The sequence below is a fragment of the Schistocerca americana genome, chromosome 8, assembly GCF_021461395.2.
Source record: "Schistocerca americana isolate TAMUIC-IGC-003095 chromosome 8, iqSchAmer2.1, whole genome shotgun sequence".
In the NCBI taxonomy this organism is placed as follows: Eukaryota; Metazoa; Arthropoda; class Insecta; order Orthoptera; family Acrididae; genus Schistocerca; species Schistocerca americana.
In genome coordinates this window covers 483,558,763-483,582,979 of record NC_060126.1, presented here as the reverse complement: position 1 = coordinate 483,582,979, position 24,217 = coordinate 483,558,763, and the positions used below count along the sequence as shown (strand labels likewise).

General features: G+C 43.8%; 1 protein-coding gene and 1 pseudogene across 1 annotated transcript in view; one reads left to right on the top strand and one right to left on the bottom strand.

The window, feature by feature from the left end:
- LOC124545931 (glucose dehydrogenase [FAD, quinone]-like) overlaps positions 1 to 24,217 on the bottom strand; it is a 522,628-nt gene that overhangs the window by 76,867 nt on the left and 421,544 nt on the right. The window lies entirely within an intron of this gene.
- Positions 15,397 to 15,514, top strand: LOC124546074 (annotated as a pseudogene).

Below are 24,217 nucleotides of genomic sequence, written 5' to 3'. Positions count from 1 at the left end.
ACTCCACTCGTGAATCCTGCCAACTTTTCCTCCAGTTTACTGTCTCCTCAGCCACACTTCTCTAACAGTGCTGGGTAAATAAGACAAACAAACAGCGCAGTTACTGAATCCAGGAAGGAAAAATTAGCATTCAACACATCATCGATGACGAGGTCATTAGGAACGGAGCGCAAAATTTGTTTGTAGAAGGATGCGAAAGGAAATCGGACGTGATCTTTTAACCTGCTACAACTCCCTCTACTACCGTGAAAGTTATTCCCCGATAAATCAGTCCAATCTAAAAGCCGTAAATTCAACTAAATACCTGTTGTTGTTGTTGTTGTGGTCTTCAGTCCTGAGACTGGTTTGATGCAGCTCTCCATGCTACTCTATCATGTGCAAGCTTCTTCATCTCCCAGTACTTACTGCAACCTACATCCTTCTGAATCTGCTTAGTGTATTCATCTCTTGGTCTCCCTCTACGATTTTTACCCTCCACGCTGCCCTCCAATACTAAACTGGTGATCCCTTGATGCCTCAGAACGTGTCCTACCAACCGATTCCTTCTTCTAGTCAAGTTCTGCCAAAAACTTCTCTTCTCCCCAATCCTATTCAATACCTCCTCATTAGTTACGTGATCTACCCACCTAATCTTCAACATTCTTCTGTAGCACCACGTTTCAAAAGCTTCTATTCTCTTCTTGTCCAAACTATTTATCGTCTATGTTTCACTTCCATACATGGCTACACTCCATACAAATACTTTCAGAAACGACTTCCTGACGCTTAAATCTATACTCGATGTTAACAAATTTCTCTTCTTCAGAAACGCTTTCCTTGCCATTGCCAGTCTACATTTTATATCCTCTCTACTTCGACCATCATCAGTTATTTTGCTCCCCAAATAGCAAAACTCCTTTACTACTTTAAGTATCTCATTTCCTAATCTAATTCCCTCAGCATCACCTAGGTATTACAATTATGAACAACTTCAATCGGAAAGAACACATAGAAAATGTTGTGGGGAAGGCTAACCAAAGGCTCCGTTTTATTGGCAGGACACTTAGAAAATCTATCGGACCTACTAAGGAGACTGCCTACACTACGCTTGTCCGTCCACTTTTAGAATACTGCTGCGTGGTGTGGGATCCTTACAGGTAGGACTGGCGGAGTACATCGAAAAAGTTCAAAGAAAGGCAGCACGTTTTGTATGATAGCGAAATAAAAGAGAGAGAGTGTCACAGAAATGATACAGGATTTGGGCTGGAAATCATTAAAAGAAAGGCGTTTTTCGTTGCGACGGAATCTCCTCACGAAATTACAATCACCAACTTTCTCCTCCGAATGCGAAAATATTTTGTTGACACCGACCTACATAGGGCGGAACGATCACCACGATAAAATAAGGGCCGGCCAGAGTGGCCTAGCGGTTCTAGGTGCTACAGTCTGGAACCGCGCGGCCGCTACGGTCGCAGGTTCGAATCCTACCTCGGGCATGGATGTGTGTGATGTCCTTAGGTTAGTTAGGTTTAAGTAGTTCTAAGTTCTAGGGGACTGATGGCCTTAGCAGTTAAGTCCCATAATTCTCAGAGCCATTTTTGATAAAATAAGGGAAATCAGAGCTCGTACGGAAAGATATAGGTGCTCATTCTTTCCGCGCGCTATGCGAGAGTGGAATAATAGAGAATTGTGAAGGTGGTTCTATGAACTCTCTGCCAGGCACACAAAGGTGATTTGCAGAGTATCCATATAGATGTAGATGCAGTCGAACACATGTCCAGTATTCCTGTTTCTTCTTCATATCAGTGTTCCCAATGCTACGAAGAACGACCACATTTATTATCTCATTACACTTAATTTCCACCTTACTGCTACATCACCGCTTTTCAAACTCTTCGATTTCCCTATTTTCGGTTTTTCCACAACCTACGATTCAATTCCGTGCGATGCTATACTCCAAAGGTACGTTCTCAGAAATGTCTTCCTCAAATTAAGACCTATGTTTGATACCAATAGACTTGTCCTACCCATGAATGCTCTCTTTGTCTGTGTTAATCTGCTTTTTGGTTGGAGGGTAAATCGAAGAATGACGAAAGTAACGAGAAGTAGCAGAAATGAGAACAGCATCAGAACTGGTGATTACGATGTAGATGAAGTTAAGGAAGTCTGCTACCTAGGCAGCAAAATAACCCATGATGGATGGAGCAAGGAGACTAGCACTGGCGGAAAGGGCATCTCTGGCCAAGAGATATCTATTAGTATCAAAGATAGGCTTTCATTTGAGGAAGAAATTTCTGGGAGTGTTCGTTTGGAGCACAGCGTTGTATGTTAGTGAAGCACAGGCTGTGGGAAAACCAGAAGAGAATGGAATGTTTGAGATGTGGTACCACAGAATATGTTGGAAATTCGGTGTACTGATAAGGTAAGGAATGAGAAGGTTCTCTGCAGAATCAGAATAAAAAGGAATATATGCAAAACACTGACAAGAAGAAGGAACAGAATGACAGGACACCATTTAAGACATCGGTGAATAGCTTCCATTGTACAGGAGTGAGCTGCAGAGGGAAAGAACTGTAGAGGAAGATGGAGACTGTAATATATCCGGGAAAAAATTGAGGACGTAGGTAGCAAGTGCTACTCTGACATGAAAAGGTTGGCATGGAGAGCAATTCGTGGCGGGCCGCATCAAGCCAGTCAGAAGACATGTGACAAAAAATAGCTCCCTCAAGTACCACGACAGTTATTCACCGATATCCGAACACATTTTTAACATTCCTGTTTCTTCTTCTTGTCAGTGTTTGGATGTATTCCTCTCCTCACCAGTTCTGCGTGGAACGACCAAATTTCTTACCAGTGTACTTAATTATCACCATCCATCTACAGCACCACTAGTCAGACACTTCGATTCTTTTCTGTTCCTGTTTCTCCACAGTCTCAAAATCATTTACGTACGGTGTTGTACTCAAAACGTTCATTCTCTGAAAATTTCTTCCTCAAATTAAGGCCTGTGTTTGATACTAGTAGATTTCTCTTGGTCAAGAATGCTTTCCTGCATGTTCTAGTCTGCTTTTTATTTCCTCCTTTCTCCGTGCATTACATGTTAGCTTGCTTCCAGGCAAGTCGATGCAACTTATAGACCTCATTTCCATGTAAAATTTGTCGCTAAACTCATTTGTGTTCCTCTCTCCTATTTTCGCCTTGTTCGCTTTATCTTCAGTCCACAACGTGTGTTCCACTCAAAAGATCCTGTAATTCTTCATTTTGATTCAGGATAGCAATGCCATCAGCTAATATTATTACTGATAACCTTTCATTCTACATTTTAATTCCAATCTCGAACCTTTGTTTTATTTCCGTCGTCGCTTTTTCGATCTACAGTACATCACTGACTGACACTGTTTGTAATCCAGTCACATCGGTACTGATTTTCCATTGTTATCATTTCCTTTTGGTTCTAGTAGCCTTTCCCCGCAGCTTACCCCTATTTTACTGAGACTTTCAAACGTCTTCCACAATTTTACATGGTCGAACACTTTTCCTAGGTCGACAAATCCTATGAACGTGTCTTGATTCTTCTTAAAGCCTTGATTCCACCGTCAAGCGCAATCTGGGAGCTGCTTCTCTGGTGCATTATTTAACAGACATAATAGATTCTCAATTTTGTTTTCACAGAGCGAGGTGGTGCAGTGATTAGCACACTGGACTCGCATTCGGGAGGAGAACGGTTCAAATCCGCGTCCTGCCATGCAGATTTAGGTTTTCTGTGATTTCCCTAAATAGCTGCAGGAAAATGCCAGGATGGTTTCTTTGACAGGGCACGGCCGATGTCGCTCCCCATCCTTGCAAACAATTAATGATTATGCTCCGTCTTTAAATATCTCGTTGCCGACAGAACGTTAAATTGTAATCTTCCTTCCTTAGTCCATTCTTCCTTCAAGATTCATTTCCATTCTTATGTATACTTTACTCGTCAGAATCTTTGATACTGATAGTGCCATGATTGTCGCAGTTATCTCGCTTGCTATCTTCGGGAAGCCATAGGAAACATAAATCTGGATGTCCTCACGGAGATATGAACTGCCTTCCTCCCGAATGCTACTCTATTGCCTTATCAGTGGAACCGCAGTCTGTCAGATCCAGTATGGTTTCATTAATTTACAATTTTATTTTATCTTTACTGTCAGGACCGTGAGATCTGTATTAAAATGTACACTTGTAATTTGCTCATTGGTACATAACCGTGATTTATGTGAGTGAGGGTACTTTTCATTGTACCGGGAATTAGAGTTTTTTCCGGCTTCATTCGCGTATGGATCGTGAGAAGAAGAACTTCTTGACATCAGAATTGATCGTCACGAAGTAGATGAAGTTAAGGGATTCTACTGCCTAGGCAGCAAAATAACCGATGACAGACGGAGCGCCGGCCGGAGTGGCTGGGCGGTTCTAGGCGCTACAGTCTGGAACCGCGCGACCGCTACGGTCGCAGGTTCGAATCCTGCCTCGGCCATGGATGTGTGTGATGTCCTTAGGTTCGTTAGGTTTAAGTAGTTCCAAGTTCTAGGGGACTGATGACTTCAGAAGTTAAGTCCCATAGTGCTCAGAACCATTTGAACGGACGGAGCAAGGAAGACATCAAAAGCAGACTACCACTGGCAAAAAGGGCATATATGCCCAAGAGGAGTCCGCTAGTATCAAATATAAGCCTTAATTTGAGGAAGATATTTTTGAGAATGTACGTTTGGAGCGCAGTATTGTATCCTAGTGAAACATGGACTGTCGGAAAACTGGAACAGAAGAGAATCGAAGCATCTGAGATATTTTGGTAAACATTTTTGGGAAGCAGTGATCAATTAATTGTTATATTTTGACTAAAGTTCAGTCTTGATCACATCATGTATGTTTTAATTATATAGGTAACCGGTTTCGGTTATTTCTACAAAACCATCATCAGACCCATGGCTCCCTTAGGATGGTAGGCGGAGCTCTCCTCGCTGCTACGCTCAACCAAATACCCAGGCACTAATACTACTGTCAGTACTGCGTAGCAGCGAGGAGAACTCCGCCTACCATCCTAAGGGAGCCATGGGTCTGATGATGGTTTTGTAGAAAGAACCGAAACCGGTTACCTATATCATTAAAACATACATGATGTGATCAAGACTGAACTTTAGTCAAAATACATCTGAGATATGGTGTTACAGACGAATGTTGAAAATTAGGTGGACTGATATGGTAGGCACTGAGGAGGTTCTGCGCAGAATCGGAGAGGTAACGAATATATGGAAAACACTGCGAAGGAGAAGGGACAGGATGATAGGACTTCTGTTAAGACATCAGGGAATGACTTCCGTAGTACTAGGGGGAGCTGTGAAGGCAAAAACTGTAGAGGAAGACTGAGATTGGAATACATCCAGCAAATAATTGAGGCCGTAGGTTGCAACTGCTACTCTGAGATGAAGAGGTTGGCACTGGAGAGGAATTCAAGGCGGGCCGCATCAAACCAGTCAGAAGACGGATGACTTAAAAAGAAACAAATGTGATATGTCCATCATTCGCCTGTATGACTGCTTGAACTCTGTTCGGAACATTTTCATTGGGGCATCCGTAAGTTTGTGGAGGAGTGGCAGCAAATTGTTCTTCAGGAGCCGAGACCGGAGAAGGTAGTGAGTATATATTTTTATTTATTTGTTCTTCAGAGTTACAGCCCAATAAAACCCTCAACCAATTACCCAGGTACTAACACTACTGCCAATACTGCAGCATCTGTTCCGTTTTTCTTCATTTATTAAGATGCACTTAAGCAGCGGACGATAGTTTCCACTACTGGATCCGTCATCCTACCCCTATCAGCAATTGTTGTCTGCTGGATTCCTTGGGCGTCGGACAGCGCGTCAGCAGTGTTTCCACTATAACAAGCGATTTGACAATTCATTGTAACGTCTTATAATACACACGTCCGCAATCGCTTGTACCAGGTCACTGGAAATTCTTGAAAAGTGGTCGCCCATCTCAGTTGCCTTCTCTCCATCTGTAGAGGATGTTGCCTAGCCACGATGGCAGCATACTGACGTGTGGTTGAAGCCTCGTGAAGTCTTCCTTGGCCTTCTTGGATACCGAGGCTGGAGTATCTTCCAAGATGAGCCATGTCAACTCGATCCTCAGTGTTGCTTTGGGATCCAACGTCCTTAATGCCTGACGGACTTTACCCGCTACGTCTGCTTCCTAGATTGTACAGTTCCACAACGTTGCCGTAGGAGCAATTAGAGTTCATTTGTCTTCATTTTGCATAGATACTTGCCATGCTGGCCGTGACCGTTCAGATAATGTATCAGTGGCCTCTCTGGGTTAAGAAAGTTCATTTTTAGTCTCTCCCTGATATTAGGGAGAAATTCGTGTGTTCTCCTACCTGAGCCTTAAGTATCCCATTCGTTTTGTCAAAGTTACATTATGTACCGTATTGGCCTCAGTTCCAAGTAGCGTCCATACACTGATTTGATGCCTTTCTTTAACCAATGTAGGGCAACTGTTTTCCTGACTTCCACGTTCGGTGGGCATATTCCTAGAATTAGTACCAATACATCATTCGGGGTAGTGCATTAGGCGCCCGTTTATCTTACAAGGGAACCTCCCCATCGCACCCCCCTCAGATTTAGTTATAAGTTGGCACAGTGGATAGGCCTTGATAAACTGAACACAGATCAATTGAGAAAACAGGAAGAAGTTGTGTGGAACTGTGAAAAAATAAGCAAAATATACAAACTGAGTAGTCCATGGGGCACATAGGCAACATCATGCACAATGTGAGCTCAGGAGCGCCGTGGTCCCGTGGTAGCGTGAGGAGCTGCTGAACGAGAGGTCCTTGGTTCAAGTCTTCCGTGGAGTAAAAATTTTGCTTTATTTATTTTTGCATAGTTATTATCTGTCCGTTCGTTCTTTGACGTCTCTGTTCACTGTAATAAGTTTAGTGTCTGTGTTTTGCGACCGTATCGCAAAACCGTGCGATTAGTAGACGAAAGGACGTGCCTCTCCAATGGGAGCCGAAAACATTTGATCTCACGGTCATAGGTCAACCTATTCCTCCACAGGAAAACGCATCTGATATATTCTATACGACACTGGTGACGGCATGTGCACCACATGACAGGAATATGTTGTCGACCCACCTAACTTGTACACTTGGCGATTCTTCTACCTTGCCCGATTTAAGTTTTCTTGTGGATGTGATAATCACTCTCAAAAAAGTGATGAAAACGTAAGAGTTTGTCACATAAACCGAAAATAAAAAATAAAAATTTTCACTCAATGGAAGATTTGAACCAAGGACCTTTCATTCCGCAGCTGCCCACGTTACCACTTTTTTTTTTTTTTTTTTTTTTTTATTTTACTAAAATATACATTTCAAGTATTCAACAGTACAATTAATGATTAAACCATTTGCAACATTAAAAAAAAAGAACCAGTTTTAAACTATTTATATGCTAAATATGTCTAATACAGTAATAATGGTAAAACAAACTTTAAAAGTGGTTACAGTATAAACTTTGCTCAAGATAACTGTGATTATTCTAGGTGTAAATTATTGTCACCCAATCAGTGGGTTTGTCTACAAAGTTGAATTCACTGTTTAATTTGTAAACTGTCCATTGAATAAAAAATAATAGCATATTTAATACCAGTTTTCTTGACTATGAACCAGTTTAAATACAATCCAATTAAACACATACAAAAAAAAAAAAAAAAAAGTTCCGGAAGCAAGGTTAAAGTAAATAATAATAAGGAACCAAGTGACTTTTTTTTTCTTCTGTTCGTTCTCGTTCAAGGTGTTGTAGTGGTTTCACATATTTAACCAACACCCATTCTTTCAAAAATGATCTTCAGCATGTTGCCATAGTGCTTCTTGTGGTTGCGATACGTGCTGATTTTTGCATATTCACACTTCATGTAAACGCGGAATTCTATCTCGTTGTCCGACCCAAGTGTGTGGATGACATAACTAACATATTTTCCCAGTAACCAGCTAATGGCGTTGGTTTTTAATTTCGGAAAGTATGTCATGTCCGGTCTCAGGAGGAGCGACGGCGTTATATATTGCGTAGAGGATCTGGTGAGAAAGGCGATTTGTTGCCTGATCCAATTCCAGTTATGCACATTGCCACCACAGGTGAATCTGTGGCTGAGTGTATCCACCAGATTGCATTTTCCACAAAGGTGTGTCTGGTTTAAACCGATCCCATATAGTCTCTCGTTGGTGCTGATGACATTATTAACTGTTTTGTACCATGCGGAAATAGCGTCTGTAGATAGCCCGGCATAGTTGATGTTCCGCCATACAGCTTTCCAGTCACAATTTGGGAATTTCGTTTCAATTTTGTTTCTACCCTCATTTATCTTCCTTTCAAGTATGATGTCGCGCGCTGTGATACGTGTGTTGCTTCTGATTTCGTCACTAAGATAACTTGCTTCGAGGAAAAAGTTCCTCACATACTGCAGACGGGCATTAATCCTTCGCACATCAATCGGTGCTTGCAGGCTATGGGGTGTCACAGCCTCAAAGAGCTTTGCGGTTATACATTGTGGAAGTTCTCTGAGTATATGGAAAGTCCGTTTGAGGAACAGAGCAGACGCTTTATTGCCAATATGCACCAAACCGAGGCCCCCGTTTCTGACATCCAGTATAACCGTAGTCGCACCAACCCTGAATATGTCTCCTCTCCATAAATAATTGGTAACAGTGGACATGATCCCTTTCGCTACTAGTTTAGGGATTGGAAATACCTGCGCAGTGAAATACGCTTTAGACAAAACGCAGGAGTTGATGAATCTGACTTTTTGCACCAGGTCCATAGTTCGATGGATGTTCTCCATTACAGCACCATGAACTTTCCTCCTAGTTTCCGTCCAGTTAAAAGCAGCCATCCGCATCGGACATGCCATTAAGGTGATTCCCAAAGTTTTATGTTTGTTGTCTTGTTTTGCCCATGCCAGTCGAAGGTGATCTAGGCCCCGTAGATTCAATATTTGACTTTTGTTTTCATTTACTGTCGCTCCCGACGCTAGACAATATCTTTGGATTTCTCTTTCCAGTGTAACTGTCTCCTCCTTATTCCTTATTACAACGCCCACGTCATCAGCATAAGCTCGTATGACAGTTTTCTCACCACTCAATGTTATGCCTGTTAATCTTTCGTGGACAGTGCGGAGGAAGGGCTCTAAAGATACTGAAAATAAAAACATTGATAAGGGACTGCCCTGTGGAACCCCTCGCCTTATCTGTATGGGTTTAGATGTTTGGCCATTGATTGCTATTTTCGCATTTACACCTGTTGCAATATTCCTTAGCATGTTCACAATCTGGGGGTGGAAAGCCATTCTTGACAGCGTCGCAAAGAGGTATCTATGACTAACGCGGTCAAAAGCTTTGTTGAAATCTATGAAGATTAAAGCACATTTTATACTTGTCACTGAGGTAATTGCAATGACGTCTCTGTATGCAGATAGACTTTCGAATATCGTTCTGGTCGGAGAGCAAGATTGGTGATGACTGAATATTTTGTTGGAAAAGGCAGAGAGTCTTTTGTTGATAATACGCGAAATTATTTTGTAATCAGAATTTAGTAGCGAAAGAGGCCGAAAATTGTTTAAGTTGGTTTTGCCTTTACTCTTAGGAATCAGTACTATTTTACTTTCCTTAAACTCTGCAGGGACCGGTTTTCCGTTCAGGACCTCATTTGCCATGGAAGTGATCTTGTCCCCAATTATAGACCAGTAGCGGGCATAAAACTCCACAGGGAGGCCATCAAGTCCCGGAGATTTGTTGAGAGGTGAGTTACGCACTGCCTCATGCGCTTCATCTTTAGTAATAGGTGACAGGATGTCAGCGTTGTCTGTTCCCGACAATTGTGGACCTAAAATAGTGAGAAAGTCCTCGAGAGCTGCATCTTCCACTGTGGTAGGGGCATATAAGGTTTCATAGTACCTGTGGACTTCGTCCAGTATTTGTTTCTGGCATGTGAGCCTCGTACCAGTATGCGTCTGGACTTCATCAATTAAAGTTTGACGTCTGTTTTTAGCATGCCGCACCAAGTGATACAGAGAAGCTGTTTCATCTGCTACGACTGATGTGGCTTTCGATTTAATTTTGAGTCCCTCCATCTGTTGCCGTTTAATGCTTAATAACTTGGCTTTTATTTTTTTGATATCATTTAGACGAATTACGTCATCATGGGCCTGTTGATATAAGTCTCTTAAAACTTTATAATAAAACTCCATTGTATTCCTCAACTCCCTGTGCCTGGCTGCACTATACTGCATGACAACTTTCCGCAGCCTTGGTTTAGCCCTCCTTGTCCACCAGTCTATGACTGTTGGGTGCTTGTCTACTGTGCGGAGGCACATAGTCCACGCAAACCTTATTTCCTGTTCCAGTTCTTCGTCAGTTAAAACAGAGATATTTAAGTTCCATTGGCCTCTGAATCGACGGGTTGGTTGTACACTTAGATTAAAGCAAGTTAAAAGTGTACTGTGATCGCTAAAATACACTGGAATAGTCTCAACGTTTAATAAATAATTTTGCAAATTTGGTGACACGTAAATTCTATCTAGTCTGCTGCGGGAGTGGCTGGTTATATACGTGAACCCGACTGACGTCGGGTGCTGAAGTTCCCACACATCCTTAAGGTGTAGATCACTGACTAATTTTTTTAACTGTGGCGAGTAGTTGAAGTTGGGTTGTTGATCTTTCTGGTTTAAAACACAGTTAAAATCTCCACCTAGTATAAGAAAACACGGATTTTTCCTCAATAAATAAATCAGTTCATCTTGAAAAAACTTCGCACGATCCAATTTGTGGGAAGTTCCTGATGGGGCGTAAAGGTTAATCACTGTCACATCGAAAAGTTTTATGCCTATGGCTCTTCCTGATTCTAGTCGTTCGATTTCAGTCACCGGAATGCCTTCCCTTATAAGAATGGCTGTACCGATATTGGCTTCCGTAGAAACATTAACAATTTCAAAAAAGCCTGGGATCCGAAATTCCGTTATCGCAACTTCTTGTAGCAACGCGATATCTGTTCCGGACTGGTACAAGAATTCCTTTAGTGCTGCCAATTTCAAGGGTGACTGTATTTTATTAATGTTAATAGTAGTAATACTATAAGCTTGCAGCACAGACATACCGGAAGAAGCTATTTGGGATGAGGTTCGGTATGATTATAGCAGCAAACGTGCTTCCCTACAAGGCACGATCTTTACAAGCTGTGTGCCCATTACATGTACTAACTGCCTAGAAAATTTGCACTGCTTTTAAACAAATAGCTTGAGAAGAAAAGTATCCTGAAATCCTGACAATGCATTGCTATAAGTCACTGTGGCCATTCTCTTTCTCCTCGTCAGTGTTGGACCTGATGACTTCATATTTGATATTTTTTTTCTTGATGTCTTTCTTCTCTGGTGTGACTTTCGCTTGATGACGCGTGACAGCAAGGCCCGGTGTCTGTCGCAGCCGCCGGCGGTGGCTAAATGGGGCAACGGCCGTGGCTTGCGAGTCGTCAATGTTTGGTTCCGGCGTGGTGTCTGTTGTGTTGTTTTGCTGGCGAGGCGGTGATGCTTGTGTATTTCCTCCTTCGGCGCGGCGTTGCGCTTCGGAGTCAGCAGGTTCTTTACCTGGTACTTCCTCGTACGGTTCGCACTGTATGGGTTGTGCACTTGATGCGGTTTTTTCAGCCGTGACCTCAGGCTCAGGGTCACATTTCCGTGAAAAATCACTACCCGCTGCGTTACTATCTGTTCGTGGCGGTGTAAGTCCTTGTGCGGAAGTGGGAGCCACATCGACCTTCATTCCATCTCCTTTTTCCACTTCCAACAGATCTTCAGGACTGGGCTTCGGCCTCCTGGCAACGGGTGTTTCACAGGAAGAGTCCTCATCAACATTTCTTTCAGTGTCCTCTAGAGGACGCTTTTTTGTGGGAATCTCGCTGTCACGGGACGGAATTTCAGCAGTTAATGCAGGTTTTAAAGACGGAAAGTCATTAACATTAAGTGCAACATTTTCAGAGGTAGTAACAGGATCCACGACCGCCGCTGGCTCTGTTGTATTACTGGCTGGCAACAAATCGTTGAGTGTCAATTTCCGGCGTTGCGTAAGGTTATTCGTTAGCACAAATACACGGCGTGGGCAGTCCTGACGGAGGTGACCAGACTCGTTACATACATGACATGTAGGGGTTTGTCCTGAGTACATAACATGCGCCTTGTGCCCGTCAACAAAGATGTGGGAGGGAATGTTTGCTTTCACTTCCATCTCCACGGAGCGAATGCCGTTAAAGCACTGCAGCTTGAAATGCGAAGCCCACCTTTCGTTGACTATTTGCCTGACAACCCCATACTTTGAAAGGACATCTTTAATTTTCGAATTGTCTACTTCTATGGGAATATTCAAAACCCTAACATTCCTAATTACAGACTCGGAATTCCGGAGTTTGACAGTACTTTTAGTACCATCACGGTGTATAAATTCCGTTTCATAACCAAATTTTGCCAGAAAGCGGTCTACACTCGCGGAATCGTTAAACTTTACAAAAATGCAGTATTCATCAGAGTCCAGCTGCATGGTATGAACAGATTCAGAATGAAGGCCAATTACCTCGGTAATCCAGTCGTGTATTTCAAGTGCAGAGGGCTGTACTCGACGGGTGTACTTGTCGAAGGTGAAAATCACGGTGTTTTTTCTCACGGAGTTTGCCATGGTGTTCTGCAGCGAAGAAATCTCGGACAACGCCGAAATCCCAACGGCACTTCGTAGAAAGATGACACGAAAGAAGACCAAATGCTCAATTGATAACGCTTAATTCACGTGCAAAACGTCAATAAACGAGCACAAAACACGAAAACACTGGCGTAAACACTGAACGTTCACGGAGCAAACTTGGGGAGCGTGCGACCGCTGCGGCAGCTAATGCCAGACTGGACCATGGCGTTCCTGCGATACTACTGTCATTGATGTTTTATATGTTACCATGAAGTACTCAGTTTGTATATTTTGCTTATTTTTTCACAGTTCCACACAACTTCTTCCTGTTTTCTCAATTGATCTGTGTTCAGTTTTTCAACTTATAACTAAATCTGAGGGGGGTGCGATGGGGAGGTTCCCCTGTTCGTAGCAGTTCTCGTTCATCGCGACTTAAACTGGCATCTCAAGCTACTGTCTATGAGCACAACCGCTCGCACCACATACTATGACTGATTGCTAAAATGGCTTGGTGGCATGCTCTGACCGTTTTCAAAGGAAGTCGAAAGTCCCTACTTGCGATCTACATCTACATGTAAGTCTACATCTACACCTACAAATCACAATTAAGTGCCTTCACAATAATTCTATATTATTCCAATCTCGAAAAGCTCGCGGAAAAAACGAACACCTATACATTTCCGTGCGAGCTCTTATTTTCCTTATTTTATTGGGATGATAGTTTCTCCCTTCGTAGGTAGGCATCAACAAAATATTTTCGCATTCGGAGGAGAAAGTTGGTGATTGAAATTTCGTGGGAAGATTCCTCCGCAACGAAAAACGCCATTGTTTTAATTATGTCCACCCCAAATCCTGTATCACGTCAGTGAGGCTCTCTGCCCTATTTCTCGATAATACAAAACTTGCTGCTCTTTAGGAACTTTCTCGATGTACTTCGTTAACCCTACCTGCTAAGGATCCCACACCGCGCAGCAGTACTCCAAAACGGGACGGAGAAGTGTAGTGCAGTCAGTCTCTTTAGTAGATCTGTTAGGTTTTCTAAGTGGTCTGCCAGTAAAACGCAGTCTTTGGTTTGCCTTCCCCACAATATTTTGTTTGTGCTCTTTCCAATTTAAGTTGTTCGTAATTGTAATTCCTAGGTATTTAGTTGAATATACGGCCTTTAGACTTGACTGATTTATCATGTAACCGAAGTTTATCGGATTCCTTGTAGCACTCATGTGAGTAACTTCACACTTTTCGTTATTTAGTGTCAATTGCCAATTTTCGCACGATACAGATATCTTTTCTAAGTCGTTTTGCAATTTGTTTTGGCCTTCTGACGACTTTACTAGACGATAAGCGACTGCAAAATCTGCAAACAACCTGAGACAGCTGCTTAGATTGTCTCCTAAATCCTTTATATAGATAAGGAACAACAGAGGGTCTATCACGCTACCTTGGGGACTATAACACTACCTTCGGGAACGTCATAAATCACTTCTGTTACACTCTATGACTCTCCGTCAATTACTACGATATGTGACCTCTCTGACAGGAAATCACGAAACCAGTCGCATAACTAAGACGATATTCATAAACACGCAATTTCACTACAAGCCCTTTGTGTGGTACAGATGGTTGTAGTAGATATTGTTCATCACGTTTGTACCTTTTCTTTCTGCCTCCTCTGTATGATGAGCAAAATTACACCGTTGTCCAGGAATACCCCTAGATACGTCGTTAACGCGCTTCTTCTAATCGTTACATCGTATCATTTTATCTTAGGATTTCTCGATAGGTTCCCTTTCAGCAGGAGGTACGTGGTTTTGTGAGGTGCTAGTTGTGAGTTAATGAGCCTTTCACTCTCACTTAAATATATGGCCGAAAGAGTCAGCCTACAGGAATTGTGGGAAAACGAACCCTGTCGCCACAAAGGGCGCAGATTCACCACGAGATGGGGCAACTCACAGGCCGCTCTTGTCTATTGAGGCCTACGCGCTGTAGTGTGTGAGTGAGACAGATGAGAACCTACGTCATAGGGAAACCCAGTAGAAGCCTTTTGTGGCCAAGGAGACGTAGCAGTGTTAAATATAGCGGACCTAAGATCGGCCATAAAAGGAAACATTTGTGAAAACTATTTAATTCTGTAGTAGTGCAGGGAATCAAGCCACAGTAATTTTAATCAGCCCTACGCCGTATATTTTCATGGTGATATCAGTAAAACTTGAATACTGATCATATCTATAATAGTTTAGGATTTACTGCTAAAGTGAAATTCACAAGTTTTGTAACAAAGACCTGAATACTAAAATATGAACGCTTTGGTCGATCTTAACGATCGACATCACATATAGAAGTGCATCATTAAAATGACAAACTTTGTAAATATCAACTCTGTAACTTCATTTGGTTAAAAGATATAGTAATTTAAATTATCAGTATTTACAGTTAAGCATCAGATCATCATTTACTTCACACAAAACACATTGAACGGTAACAGCATGACACCTTATTGAATCGTTAGGTAATAGAATATTTGTTGTAAAGTTTAGTGCATAATAGTTACTTCTGTTCTTTATTTATCAGAAGGCACATTGGTGCAAGGCTAGTGGCCGTGGCATTCAAAGCTAAGAAGGAAACTGTATTGGTTTTATGTATAAGAATTTAACGTTAATTATGTAGTGGATATGGGCAACGGCCTTGCCGCAGTGGATACACCGGTTCCCGTGAGATCACCGAAGTTAAGTGCTGTCGGGCGTGGCCGGCACTTGGATGGGTGACCATCCAGGCCGCCATGTGCTGTTGCCATTTTTCGGGCTGCACTCAGCCTCGTGATGCCAATTGAGGAGCTACTCGACCGAATACTAGCGGCTCCGGTCAAAGAAAACCGTCGTAACGACCGGGAGAGCGGTGTGCTGACCACACGCCCCTCCTATCCGTATCCTCATCTGAGGATAACACGGCGGTCGGATGGTCCCGGTGGGCCACTTCTGGCCTGAAGACGGAGTGCATGTAGTGCGTATTATTGTTACTTTATTTAGAACGTGGAAGTGGTCAAGCTTTGATTATTTAAATATGTTAAAATGTAAAATTATGTGGAATAAGATGTAGCCAATCAGATGGAAGGCTTCAGGAAAGGGAACTGCCCTAGTCAGTTGAGCGAGGACATTCGGCTCGCGGGAAGCGCGGCCGGGGACGGCCAGAGGGACAGTGCTGGTGCAGACGCGAAAGCGGACAGCTCGGCTGGAGACACCGAAGGGTACAGTTCGAATTGAGACGCGAAAGCGGACAGACGGTCTTTAGGCAGCTAGGAAGTGAAACGACTTAGAAGATTTCGCGTTGTGTGGTATCGCAGGACTTAGTCTCTGAGCGGTGAGCAGCCGCGCGCCTGGTGTGAACTCTTAACATTTCGCGTAGTTAACGAGGTATTTCGCGATGAGATTTCGAATGATCGAGCTGTGTCAAATTGATATGCGCTCGAGTTTAACAGTAGCTCGAAATACGACCACTTTCGCTATTAGTTTGCTTTCTGAATAAACATTATTCTAACCAAATCGTAACTGTGTGGCCTACATCATTTATGGGTCGTTAATTTATTTTCAGATATTATTATCACTGTTATTATATGATATGTTAACTTTGTATTTCACACACTTGCCATCAGCCAGACAATCTAACCAAAGGGTCACAAGTGTCTAGTTTAGGGCGTGTAATGCGACACGTGCTGTTCAACCCCTAGAGCCAAGACATTTCGACGAAGAGGAACCGCATGTGAGCCCGAATATCTTTGGGGATGTTAGCTCGCATACTGACAATTCAGTACTTCAGACCATCCTTCAAGTTCACGGAGTACTGCATTATACACTCCTGGAAATTGAAATAAGAACACCGTGAATTCATTGTCCAAGGAAGGGGAAACTTTATTGACACATTCCTGGGGTCAGATACATCACATGATCACACTGACAGAACCACAGGCACATAGACACAGGCAACAGAGCATGCACAATGTCGGCACTAGTACAGTGTATATCCACCTTTCGCAGCAATGCAGGCTGCTATTCTCCCATGGAGACGATCGTAGAGATGCTGGATGTAGTCCTGTGGAACGGCTTGCCATGCCATTTCCACCTGGCGCCTCAGTTGGACCAGCGTTCGTGCTGGACGTGCAGACCGCGTGAGACGACGCTTCATCCAGTCCCAAACATGCTCAATGGGGGACAGATCCGGAGATCTTGCTGGCCAGGGTAGTTGACTTACACCTTCTAGAGCACGTTGGGTGGCACGGGATACATGCGGACGTGCATTGTCCTGTTGGAACAGCAAGTTCCCTTGCCGGTCTAGGAATGGTAGAACGATGGGTTCGATGACGGTTTGGATGTACCGTGCACTATTCAGTGTCCCCTCGACGATCACCAGTGGTGTACGGCCAGTGTAGGAGATCGCTCCCCACACCATGATGCCGGGTGTTGGCCCTGTGTGCCTCGGTCATATGCAGTCCTGATTGTGGCGCTCACCTGCACGGCGCCAAACACGCATACGACCATCATTGGCACCAAGGCAGAAGCGACTCTCATCGCTGAAGACCACACGTCTCCATTCGTCCCTCCATTCACGCCTGTCGCAACACCACTGGAGGCGGGCTGCACGATGTTGGGACGTGAGCGGAAGACGGCCTAACGGTGTGCGGGACCGTAGCCCAGCTTCATGGAGACGGTTGCGAATGGTCCTCGCCGATACCCCAGGAGCAACAGTGTCCCTAATTTGCTGGGAAGTGGCGGTGCGGTCCCCTACGGCACTGCGTGGGATCCTACGGTCTTGGCGTGCATCCGTGCGTCGCTGCGGTCCGGTCCCAGGTCGACGGGCACGTGCACCTTCCGCCGACCACTGGCGACAACATCGATGTACTGTGGAGACCTCACGCCCCACGTGTTGAGCAATTCGGCGGTACGTCCACCCGGCCTGCCGCATGCCCACTATACGCCCTCGCTCAAAGTCCGTCAACTGCACATACGGTTCACGTCCACGCTGTCGCGGCATGCTACCAGTGTTAAAGACTGCGATGGAGCTCCGTATGCCACGGCAAACTGGCTGACACTGACGGCGGCGGTGCACAAATGCTGCGCAGCTAGCGCCATTCGACGGCCAACACCGCGGTTCCTGGTGTGTCCGCTGTGCCGTGCGTGTGATCATTGCTTGTACAGCCCTCTCGCAGTGTCCGGAGCAAGTATGGTGAGTCTGACACACCGGTGTCAATGTGTTCTTTTTTCCATTTCCAGGAGTGTAGTTCTTCTGGAGTCACGGCTCAGAGAAAAGAACACGCCATCTGCAAATGCTACCAGTACGCTTACGTTTCGCTGTCATTTAACTTCCGTAGTATGGCCTCCAACACTGCGTCCCAGAACTCTGGACCACACACTGATCCTTGCGGAGAGCGTATTGTTTTTATCTTCGTTATTTCCTTTTCTGGGCATAATAAAGATGCATGTCTCAGATGGAAACAGTCCTTCAGTCAGTTTTACAGTGCCTCTGGACACTATAACTCTCTAAGGTGAGCAAAGCCAGACGCCCAGATTATCGAAAGCATCATTTGATGTAACTGACGATTTCGATAATCTGGGTGACATGCTTTGGTCACCTTAGAGAGGTTTAGTGTCCAGAGGCGCTGTAAAACTGACTGAAGGACTGCATCCATCTGAGACATGCAGAGCGTACATAGAATGAATGTCTGTCGCTAGCGATATCGCCTTATTTATTGTGTCTTCAGCTGAGTTGCCTCTTCGAAAGAAGTACTGGTGTAGCAGTCTATTATCTTATAATCTATTGCACAATAACGTTTCAGATATCTCGCTGGGAATGTTCAGAAGACGAATTTGTCTGTAGGATTGAAGTAACATTGGATCCTTGTCTTGCCGTTCACTAATACTCACCACCTAAGCATTCTTCCACGATGCAAGAGGCACTCGTTGTACAGTTCACCCAAGTAAATATCTAATTCATCACGTAAGGCTTGTTTTACTTCGGCAGTGATCCCATCGGGTCAAGTAGATTTTTTTCTTTTTCGGCCTTGAAATAATTTACCTAATTTCTTCTCGTGCGAAGGGGTACAAAACTTTATTGTTTCCATAGCCTTCCCATAACACTTTTCATAGCCTACGATAATGTTATGTCTCGCCTTCTTCCCCATCAACAGGAAGTAGTGCTCCCATTAGCAGGGCAGCTGACTGTTCCCCACTGTTACCGTCCCATCATTTCTTTTGAGTGTGGAGCAGACTACTACTGCCCGTATTTTCTCTTATACTATTTTGGATGGCATTCCCCAGGGATCCGTTCCTAATTTAGTCTCCTTGAATTTTTTCCATCGTTCCATTTTTGTTTTCCACAACTCTTGCCTAAAACATTGTTTAACATATCTGTATCTATCCAGCCTCCGGATTCTTTCTCCTTGGGTCATCTCCATCTATATCTACATCTACATGTAAAAGAGCCACCGTGGTACAACAACCAAGTTAGAAAACTGCTACGGAAGCAACGGGAACTTCACAGAAAACATAAACATAGCCAAAGCCTTGCAGACAAACAGAAATTACACGAAGCGAAATGTAGCGTGAGAAGGACTATGCGAGAGGCGTTCAACGAATCCGAAAGTAAAGTTCTATGTACTGACTTGGCAGAAAATCCTAAGAAATTTTGGTTTTATGTGAAAGCGGTAGGCGGATCAAAGTAAAATGTCCAGATACTCAGTGACCAAAATGGTACTGAAACAGAGGATGACAGATTAAAGGCCGAAATACTAAATGTCTTTTTCCAAAGCTGTTTCACAGAGGAAGACTGCACTGTAGTTCCTTCTCAAGATTGTCGCACAGATGACAAAATGGTAGATATCGAAATAGGTGACAGAGGGATAGAAAAACAATTAAAATCGCTCAAAAGAGGAAAGGCCGCTGGACCTGATGTAATACCAGTTCAATTTTACACAGAGTACGCGAAGGAACTTGCCCCCCTTCTTGCAGCGGTGTACCGTAGGTCTCTAGAAGAGCATAGCGTTCCAAAACATTGGGAAAGGGCACAGGTCATCCCCGTTTTCAAGAAGGGACGTCGAACAGATTTGCAGAACTATAGACCTATATCTCTAACGTCGATCAGTTGTAGAATTTTGGAACACGTATTATGTTCGACTATAATGACTTTTCTGGAGACTAGAAATCTGCTCTGTAGGAATCAGCAGGGGATTCGAAAAAGACGGTGTGAAACCCAGCTCGCGCTATTCATCCACGAGCCTCAGAGGGCCATAGACTCGGATTCCCAGGTAGATGCCGTGTTTCTTGACTTAACGCAAGGCGTTTGATACAATTCCTCACAGTCGTTTAATGAACAAAGTAAGAGCATATGGACTATCAGACCAATTGTATGATTGGATTGAGGAGTTCCTACGTAACAGGACGCAGCATGTCATTCTCAATGGAGTGAAGTCTTTCGAAGTAAGAGTGATTTTTGGTGTGCCGTCGGGGAGTGCCGTAGGACTGTTGCTATTTACAATATACGTAAATGACCTTATGGATAACGTCGGAAGCTCACTGAGGCTATTTGCGGATGATGCTATAGTATATCGAAAGGTAGTAACAATGGAAAATTGTACTGAAATGCAGGAGGATCTGCAACGAATTGACGCATGGTGCAGGGAATGGCAATTGAATCTTAATGTAGACAAGTGTAATGTGCTCCGAATACATAGAAAGAAAGATCCTTCATCATTCAGCTGCAATATAGCAGGTCAGCAACTGGAAGCAGTTAATTACATAAATTATCTGGGAGTAGGCATTAGGGGTGATTTAAAATGGAATGATCATATTAAGTTGATCGTCGGTAAAGCAATGCCAGACTGAGATTCATTGGAAGAATCCTAAGGAAATGCAGTCAGAAAACGAAGGAAGTAGGTTACGGTACACTTGTTCGGCCACTACTTGAATACTGCTCACCAGATAGGTTTGATAGAAAACACAGAGAATATCCAACGGAGAGCAGCACACTTCGTTACAGGATCATTTAGTAATCGCGAAAGCGTTACGGAGCTGATAGACAACCTCCAGTGGAAGATTCTGCAGGAGAGACGCTCAGTAGCTCGGTAGGGCTTATGTTGTAGTTTCGAGAACATACCTTCACGAGCAGTGAAGCAGTATATTGCTCCCTCCTACGTATATCTCGCGAAGAGAAATGAGGATAAAATCAGAGAGATTAGAGCCCACACAGAGGCATACCGACAGTGTTTCTTTCCGCGAACAGTACGAGACTGGAGAACCGATAGAGGTACTCAAGGTACCCTCCGCCGCACACCGTCAGGTAGCTTGCGGAGTAGATATATCATAGTTCGCAAGCCACGTAATGGTTTGTGGCGAATGGTACTTTTTCTATCACTAACTGAGTCCTCCAACCCTCTTCCACTGGCGAATAGCGCGTGGGTGGAATGATTGTCGGTAAGCCTCTGTACTGGCTCCAATTTTTTGAATTTTCTCCTCGTGGTCATTATAGAGACGTGGGGGGAACTATTACGTTGTCCGACTCTTCCCGACAAGTGGTCTCTCGAAATTTCAATAGTAAATCTCTCCGTGATCCATAACGCCTCTCTTGTAACGTCTGCCAATGGAGTTCGGTGAGCATCTCCATAACGCTCTCTCGTCCCGACTAAACGATCCCGTGACGAAACCTGAGGCTCCTCGTTGGGTCTTCTGTATCCCTTCTATCAGTCCTATCTGGTAGGGATCCCATATACACGAACAATACTCAAGAATCGGTCGAACAACCGCTTTATAAGTGACTCCCTTCGTGGATGAGTCACATTTCCTTAAGATTCTTCCTGTAAATCTGAGTCTGCCATCTGCTTTTCTCACTATTTGTTTTATGTGGTCATTCCACTTAACATCGCTCTGGACAGTTACTCGTAGATGTATTGCGGCAGATACTGTTTTCAAGGTTTGTCATCAGTAGTGTAGCTATAGAGTAGTGGATTTCTTTTCATATGTATGCGCAATATGTTACATTTATTTACGTACAGGGACAACTGCCAGGCCCTGCACCATTCATCAATTCTCTAGAGGTCGTTCTGCATATCGTTACTATCCTCTGGCATTGCTCCTGTGTTATAGACAACCACACCATCTGGGAACAGCCTTAGTGAACATCCGACACTTTCTACTATATCATATATACCGGATGGTTATAGTTAAATGTTCTCTATTTAAAACATTATAACACCGAAACTAATTACCGTACATGTACCAAACTTGGTAGCATTAATGTCAAGGACACGGGGAAGAGAAGTAATGCAGAATTAGTTCAAGTGAGACACTTTTAATGTGCTGCTACGATACATCATACCATTACATACCGGCACCATTACTGATGCAAAAGGAGCTCAATATGGCGCCCATCAGAGTCCAGAAGAGTCTGAAAGCGCAGGATTGCATTCTGCACAGCAGAGCGAAGCATGTCCGTAAGTATACTCGCAATCTCTCTTCATATGCTGCACTTCACATCAGCACTTATGTAAATGTTCCCCTGGCAAACATTGTCCTTCAGGTAGCCCCACAACCAGAAATCGCAGGGAGTGAGATCAGGTGATCGAACCGGCCAAGCATTTGGAAAAGATCGGCTGATAATTCGATTGTTTCCAAATGTAGTCCCGGAGAGGCAGGTGAAATTCACGAGCGATGTGCGGTGGGGCCCCATCTCACATGAAAACTGTTGAGTTTAATGCGCCTCTCTTCCATAGGACGGGTATGACATGCTGTCGAAGCATATCGCAATAGCGCTGGGGAGTCACACTGCACGTCTTTGGTCTTTGAGCGACAACCTCTTTAAATAAGATTGGGCCAATGACGAACGTAGCTGTGATACGGTGACATTCACCATACAGAGGAACTTCACGCACAGTGGCCGGAGTGAAGATCCCCACACTCCGCAATTCAGTGTGTTCACCTCACCCATCAGAGGAAAATGAGCTTCATCTGTCCATAGCATGGTCTAGCGCCAGCCCTCGTCAACTTCAATCCTTGGGAAAAAGTGGAGAGCGAAGTCAAGTCTTCGTTGTACGTGCTGTGCTGCAAGCCGCTGTACGATATGGATCTTGTACAGATACCATTTGAGAATGGTTTGAAGCACCTTCCGTACAGTGGACCACGGGATATTCAACTGTCGTGACACAGATCACACACTGCCTGCCGATCAGGAATTGCGTGCAGCGTTGTCTGCCATAGGAACAGCGGTTTCATCAACCGCCTGTGGTGCAACCGGTCGTCGGCCTATTCCAGGAGCGACGCCCAGTTCTCCAGTTGGGTTCAGACTTCTTCATCATGCTCCGCACAGCAGGTGGAGACAGAGAGCCCTTCCGTAATCCTTTCATCCGGCGATATTCTCTAAGTGCAGTTGCAGTATTGCTGTTGTTTTGATGAGAGAGCTTCACTAATAATGCCCTGCTCCTTCTGTCCAAGCTCATGTTGACACGTCAACAAGTGCACTGCGACTGGCCAGGTGTGTGGGACTGTGAATCACGATGACTCATCACGGCACCTGGTGGCCGTAGCTGGAACTGGACGGTGGCGCCGTGACGCATGGAAATCATGCACCTCGTACTCTGGACATCAATGCTACCAAGTTACGTACTCGCACGGTAATTAGTTTCCGTGCTGCAACGTGTTAAATGCTACCTTCACTATTTCATCTCTCAAATCTACTGTACTTCTACTGTACTTCTTTCCACCATTCTTGTGAATCGTTCCCTAATGCTCTCCCTGAAGCTCTCTACAACCTCTGGTTCTTTCAGTTATCCATGTCCCATCTCCTCAAATTCCCACCTTTTAGCAGTTTCTTCAGTTTTAATCTACTGTTCATAACCAATAGATAGTGGTCAGAGTAAACATCTCCCTCTGCAATTGTCTTACAATTTAAAACCTGGTTCCTTAATCTCTGTATTACGATAATATAATCTACCTGAGACCTTCCAGCATCTCCAGGCTTCTTCCATGTATACAACCTTCTTTTATGATTCTTGAACCAAGGTAGCGGAGGATCAAATAGGTAAAAAGACGAGGGCTAATAGAAATCCTTGGATAACAGAAGAGATACTGAATTTAATTGATGAAAGGAGAAAATATAAAAATACAGTAAATGAAGCAGGAAAAAAGGAATACAAACATCTCAAAAATGAGCAAGATGTATGAGACAGGCGAAATACCCTCAGACTTCAAGAAGAACATAATAATTCCAATCCCAAAGAAAGCAGGTGTTGACAGATGTGAAAACTAACGAACTATCAGTTTAATAAGCCATGGCTGCAAAATATTCACACGAATTCTTTACAGACGAATGGAAAAACTGGTAGAAGCCAACTTATGGGAAGATCAATTTGGATTCTGTAGAAATGTTGGAACACATGAGGCAATACTGACCCTACGACTTATCTTAGAAAATAGATCAAGGAAAGGCAAACCTACGTTCCTAGCATTTGTAGACTTG